Below are 7500 nucleotides of genomic sequence, written 5' to 3'. Positions count from 1 at the left end.
CATACATTTTTTTGCAGTGAGACCATCCTAACGTGCATTTCCACTTTCCCTTACCCTTCAATTTGTGTAAAAAGAACAGTTAGTTGACGAAATGTAACCAACAGAGCAAACTAAACCTGTTCTCTGCTTACTTGCACGCGAGTACATTCTGCCACCTGTAAAAACATAGTTTCATAATCTCTCTCTCTCTCTCTCTCTCTCTCTCTCTCCTCTCTCTCTCTCTCTCTCTCTCTCTCTCACAAGATGAATAGGACACCTAAATAATGATCGACAAAGGAAAAGTTTAAGGGAACGTGGCGTCACATTGGGGGTGTGATGACATTGTGCTTTGGCTTCGGTTAATATCGAGTGTTAAACAACTTGCAGTGTTTATTCCTAGAAAAAAAGTTCTAATTATGAAGAGAAACAACAAAGATACCAATATAAAGATTTTATGGCATCTTATGGCAGTGAATTAATGACAAGATAAGAGAAAAAAAATTATGTCAAAGGGAAATGTTAAAATTTCTAATAAAGAAAATTAATACATGAAAAGGCAGAGAAAACACTGTTATAATGAGAGATTTAACATTTTAATAAAAAGAACGAATTTGTTAACAGACAGTTCATGTAGTCTTCTCTCATATTTGTTAACAATAAATACTATTTACATAAAAAGAAGACATTTTGTAGAAAAAAAAGGAAACTCATGCCCAAGTATTTAACTATGAGTTACTTTCAAATCATTTTGGACAATCTTTAGTGAAAGTGCATTTTCTTTGACTTACAACTGTAAATAATAAATGTTCTTACAACAATACCCTTGGAAATTTTGGTGTAATATCTATCATTCCACAAGCGAAAAAGCTTTGTTGAATAGCCACATCCTTTGCCTCAGTTGTGATGCTTTTGCTGAAGATGAATGCTCACAGTGTGAGGCCTTATAGTGTTATATTCATGTTTCTCTTAACGTTCTAAATACGCTGGTACGTACTTGAGACTGTGAATATATTTTGAATGACGGACACATGTAACAACAGTTCCTTTCATATTTTGTTAGTGGAGTCATACGTTTCTGATCCATCGTATCCCGTGAGACATTCAGCTGTTCAGGTACTGATTATATATACATATATATATATATATATATATATATATATATATATATATATATATATATATATATATATATATTATATATATATATATATATTTATATATATATATATATATATATAAATATATATATATATATATATATATATATATATATATATATATATATATATGTGTGTGTGTGTGTGTTTGTGTGTGTCTGTGTATGTCTGTGTCTGTTTATGTGTTTGTGTGTGATTCAAGGTTCCAGTGAGAGTCTTATAAATACTTTTAGATAGTTTAAAATTTCCCATCATCAGGGATACAGCAAGAACAACAACTCAAATTGATAGACAATAATGTGTTAAATCAGTAAAGTTCAGTTTATGATACAAGAATCATAACAACTATATTGAAGTAAAATGTTTGTAAGGGTTAAATGCAGATTGTTTAATGGTGGTTACAAGATTTTGCGACCATTAAACCTCTTCAAACTTTTTTTTTTCTTTTTTTTTTCTTTTAGTCTTTGATTCAACCTTACTCGGTAAGTTGCTTGCTTGTGGGTTTTTTTTTGCACTTTTTATGTGGATTATTTTTACTCTATTTCCTGTTATTTCTCCGTGTATTTGTTTTAATTACCATGTTATGGTGATATTATTATTCCACTTATTTCAACTTAGTTGTTAAGAATATTGCCTCATAAATTGAACTTTACTGATTTTACAGATTATTGTCTATTAATTTTTTTTTTTAGTGTTAGTATTCATGTTATACCTCTGAAAATGAGGAGGATGGTTTCCCGAAAGCTTTGTTGACCGTAATAAATATGGTCCAAAATGTTGTCTTGGTTATTTTGAATCACCTTTCTAAAAATTCTGAAATTTTGTGGACTCAAAAATTCCATTCATATATCTATATCTATATCTATATATATATATATATATATATATATATATATATATATATATATATATATATATATATATAATATATATATATGTATATATATATATACACATATATATGTATATATATACACATATGTATGTATATATATAAATATATATACAGTATATATGCCTATATATATATATTCATCATATCATCATCAGCCATTGATAGTCCACTGCAAAACAAAGGCCTCTAAATTTTTTTTTTTCACACCCCTTATTTATGATATTTCTATGCCAGTCTATACCTGCAAAATTTTCTTAGCTCGTCAATCCATCGTTTTCTCTTCCGTCCTCTGCTTCGTTTGCAATATACAAACACATAACACACACACACACACACACACATATATATATATACACACACACACATATATATATATATATATATACAGAATATATATATATGTATATATATATATATATACAGTATATATATATATATATATATATATATATATATATATATATTATATATATATATATATATATATATATATATATATTCAAGTGTGTGTATGTATGTGTTTTTCAAGTCATTCATTTTATATACAATATATATATATATATATATATATATATATATATATATATATATATATATATATATATATATGTGTGTGTGTGTGTGTGTGTGTATACATTTTGTCAAAACCCTATTTAATTGTGAAACGTTTTGTGGTTAAAAGCTATTAAATAGTAATAATGTTTTCATATCACTTTCAATTAAAACGATTATCACACGTGCTTATGAGTTGGAAGAAAAATATAAGTTTCCTGGAATTTTGTTTAGCGATGAAATTCGAATTCTTGAGAGCATTTGAAACAAAGTTACAGCAGTAGCCTATGTATCAGCACGGAACAGATTCGAACAATTATTATTACTACATGAAACTATGATTTACGTTAAGATTCAAAATCATCAGGAACAATACTTAGTAATAAGAGAAGTAAAATATTGCTAAATCACGAAACTAATATTCTGAGCCAGGTCCTCTCAGCGCCTCACAGTACCGCAAGAAGTGGTCATAAAACCAAGCAATTACCTTTATTGGTGGCAAAGAGGCAATTAATAACATTAATGATGATGAGTGTTGTTGGAACTGAGCACAGTAATGAAAAAGTCCTGTAATACATTGCATAATTAGCGAATATGTCCTTTCCCACCCACCCCTTCCCCTCAAAAAAAAAAAAAGAAAAAAAAAAAAAAAAAAACCGTATCAAGCATGGCTTACAAGCGGCTTTGTTTATGTTGATGTTTGTTTATATATGTTAGTAGTGTACGTGACCAGTCAAAATAACGAATAAATAATTAGATAATGCACGCACATGCACCCCCATCTCACCATGGCATGACTACTTCTTCCACCTTCCCAAGGGACAGCGGAAGCTGGGTGAAACCGGAAAATATATATATATATATATATATATATATATATATATATATATATATATATATATATATATATATATATATATATATATACATATATATATATATATATATATATATATATATATATATATATATATATATATACATATATACACAGTATATATATATATATATATGTATATTTATATATATACAGTATATATATATATATATATGTATATATATATATATATATATATATATATATATATATATATATATATATATATGTATATATATATATATATATATATATATATATATATATATATATATATATATATATATATATATATATATATATATATATATACATGAAGCCGGATACTAACTCTATTATGTAGGGGAGATAAGTGTGCTTCTGTCTGTGCAAGAGTGCAAATAATCTTGCATAGTCCTAAATAATTCCGTCAAGTATGTTACGGAGAATTTATGGAAACAACTCATAATCAATGTGTTTAGTTATTATAAAAAAAAGTAAACATAAGTACCATAAAAGATTTATGCCTTAGAAAATTATGAAAATTAAATATGTAAATAGTTACTAAGCACTATATCAATTATTTTAATTATGATGAATTTTTAGCTTATTGGAATCGCTATCATATGTCTTACAAATATCTACCTATATATGGGACGAAGGATTACAGGTTAAGGAAGTAGGATATAAGAGTAAATCGTTTCCTTTAGGAATAACTACAAGAATCTAGTGTTAAAAAATACCATAATTTTAATCGGAAATTCTCCGTAAAAATATACTGTTCTCAGCCGAATTTCAGTAAAATACAGGCGACCGTAATTTTTATCCTACTTTGTTATTATCTTTGACGGGTTGGTGACCGAATATCACTCCTTAACGTCAATATATCCGTTTTTAAAACGGTAAATGCCTGGGAGCATTTATTCCAGTTTTTTTTTTTTTTTTTTTTTTTTTTTTTTTTTTTTTTTTTTTTTTTTTTTTACGGCAAAGTTTTAACAGTGTACTAAAGTATTAAAGTCACATGACGATTATTCCATCAGGAGAAAATGATACATATCTTGATATTCTCATTGGATCTAAGGACCCAATCAAAAGGCAATCAATCTTTTATTCTTTCCCTTGATTGAATCTGAGTAAAGGTTCTGTTTCACAATGATAATTGATTAGTAGCAATCGCGTTATCATGCAACGCTTTAATAACATTTGTCCATTCTTCGAAGAGAATTAGCTTATATTCATACTTCAATAAATGGATTTATTTGCGAAAACAGGCAACCTTTGATTGTTTAAAATTTCAGCATTTTTACAAATTTAGAGATAAATGTTTATAGAATGTTGTATTATGGGAAATTTGGAATTATAATAAATTTTGAGATAATGAAAGGTAACAAGAATACAACAAAGAAATTGCATAAAATTTCAGCATTTTTACAAATTTAGAGGTAAATGTTTATAGAATATTGTATTATGAGAAATTAGGAATTATAATAAATTTTGAGATCATGAAAGGTAACAAGAATACAACGAAGAAATTGCATAAAATTTCAGCATTTTCACAAATTTAGAGGTAAATGTTTATAGAATATTGTATTATGAGAAATTTGGTATTATAATAAATTTTGAGATCATGAAAGGTAACAAGAATACAACGAAGAAAATACATAAAATTTCAGCATTTTCACAAATTTAGAGGTAAATGTTTATAGAATATTGTATTATGAGAAATTTGGTATTATAATAAATTTTGAGATACAACGAAGAAAATGCATAAAATTTCAGCATTTTAACAAATTTAGAGGTAAATGTTTATAGAATATTGTATTATGAGAAATTAGGAATTTTAATAAATTTTGAGCTAATGAAAGATAACAAGAAGATGGGGAAGAAAATGAATTAAAGCATAAAATTTCACCATTTTAACAAAAGTAGAGGTAAATAATTATGGAATATCACATTATTAGAATTTGTGAATTATAAGAAATCAGATATACTTCTATGGTAAGGGTTGATTTAAAATATGCACAATAGCCTTTCAATACTGTATGTTGAAAATGCAACAGAAATGCTAGGAATTTAATTTATAAATGTTTCTTTATGAGTTCAAAATCCGGATATGACCCGTTAATGTCCCTTGTTTTTGTTATAGAGTTTATGTTATATTATATTATATTATATATTGTAGTCTATAATCGGCGCACAACAAGAAAACTAATTTATTTTTTTTCATCTTGGACTGGAAGAGAGATGTTAGAATAAGAGAAATATTAACTTAGGTCAAGTTCTTTTAAAAGTTTTTATTTTTGGAAATATTTTTTCCCCCGTTTTTAACCTCTAAAAATCTAGAGAAGCGATTTAAATCTCTAGTGTCCCTGCATAGGTTCTTATTCTGAATACCTGTATTTTGTGTAAAGGAGGAATATTCAAACTTTGGTGCTATTATAGTATGCTATCTACCGCCGATTTTGCTATCTACCACCCCTTTCTGACTATAGTATGATACTTACCATCAGTCCCTAAGGATACGTTCTTCTTGCTAATCCGCCTCTAACAAGGAGGATCGCTACCGACTTGATAAACTAACCTAACCCTAACCTAACCTAACCTACCCTACAAACTGCTTATAATTATGCACCAATATTGTCCTGCCAATAAATATTATTAAACTATCATTAAAGTCCAATGAGGATAACATGCTGGTGGTAAGTAATCTGTTTGATAATCCTCATCAAACAGGAGGATTATCATTGACGGTAGATAACATACTTTGTGGTAGATACCATACTATAGTAGACATTCGACGGTAGATAGCATACTATAATAGCACCCAAACTTTATTAACATGAGCTTCAACAAATTAATACAAAAGCTAGTATTAGGTAACCTGACACAGAATGTCTTAAAAAACACCTGGCTCCTTCAATTAGGTTTTAACGTGAGAAAGTATTCGCTGGTTCCCATCATCATCATCATCATCATCATCATCATCATCATCAACCCTAGTTGGAAAAGCAAGATGTTATAAGCCTAAGGGCTTCCACAGGGAAAAATAGCCTAGTGAGGAAAGGAAATAAGGAAATAAATAACGATATAAGAAGTAGTGAAAATTAAAATAGAATATTTTAAAAACATTAACAAAAAAACAGAAATTTCATATATAAACTATAAAAAGACTTATGTCAGCCTGTTCAACATAAAAATATTTGTTGCAAAAGGGAAAAGTATAATGTATTTTATTTTACTTTTAGTAATACCAGAAGATACTTTATATTTTATATTTGGTTTTATCGTAAAAAAGGGCAAATGATATTTTTAATTCGTTAATTTTTATTGATACTAAGATGTTATCATATTCATAGCAACGTGATATTAAAACCAAGTGAAACGGAAGTATTCAGAATTATGATGCAATTTGATCAGCGAAGAAAAAATATTCGAATAATGGTTATTAATTGATGAATAATTAGGGTTAGTAGTATTTGATATTTGTATCATAAGTTGAAAAAAAATCATGAGGTGTGATTGTACATTAAGAGGGTGAACTATATGATAATAAATAATTATCTTAGACAAAATAAGGAAAGTGAAAATACTTGAGAAAAAGACGCTAATGAGAAAATGAATGATGATATCCTATTAGATGTTATAAAAAACAAAGCATAAAACACAGAGAAAAATGAGCATTAAAAAGAAGAAAATAAGACATAAATAGATAGATGATACAAACATAATTAAAAGAATTGAATGAGAAATTAAAGGAAAGTTGAAATAATTAAAATGTAATGGGAGTTGAACCAAAATGTCAACGACTCGCATATTAACAGATGGAAGTAATATTAAGAAAATTAAAAGATTACCCATATATGAACTAAATTAATATGTTGGTGGATTTTATTACGGACTATTGATAGTAATTACCAAACTAATTTACATCGATGGCAAGAGTTCATTTAAATTATCCGAAGCAGTGGAAAGAATATTAATAGATATTTTATTCGAGAAAGAAATTAATTAAAACCAGATGAGTGATTCTTTTGCGTGGGAAAAAAGTTGGAGAAATCAAT

The sequence above is a fragment of the Palaemon carinicauda genome, chromosome 6 (genome assembly GCF_036898095.1).
Source record: "Palaemon carinicauda isolate YSFRI2023 chromosome 6, ASM3689809v2, whole genome shotgun sequence".
NCBI classification, from domain to species: Eukaryota; Metazoa; Arthropoda; class Malacostraca; order Decapoda; family Palaemonidae; genus Palaemon; species Palaemon carinicauda.
The sequence above is the reverse complement of the archived record's forward strand: the minus strand, read 5'-3'. Positions refer to the sequence as shown.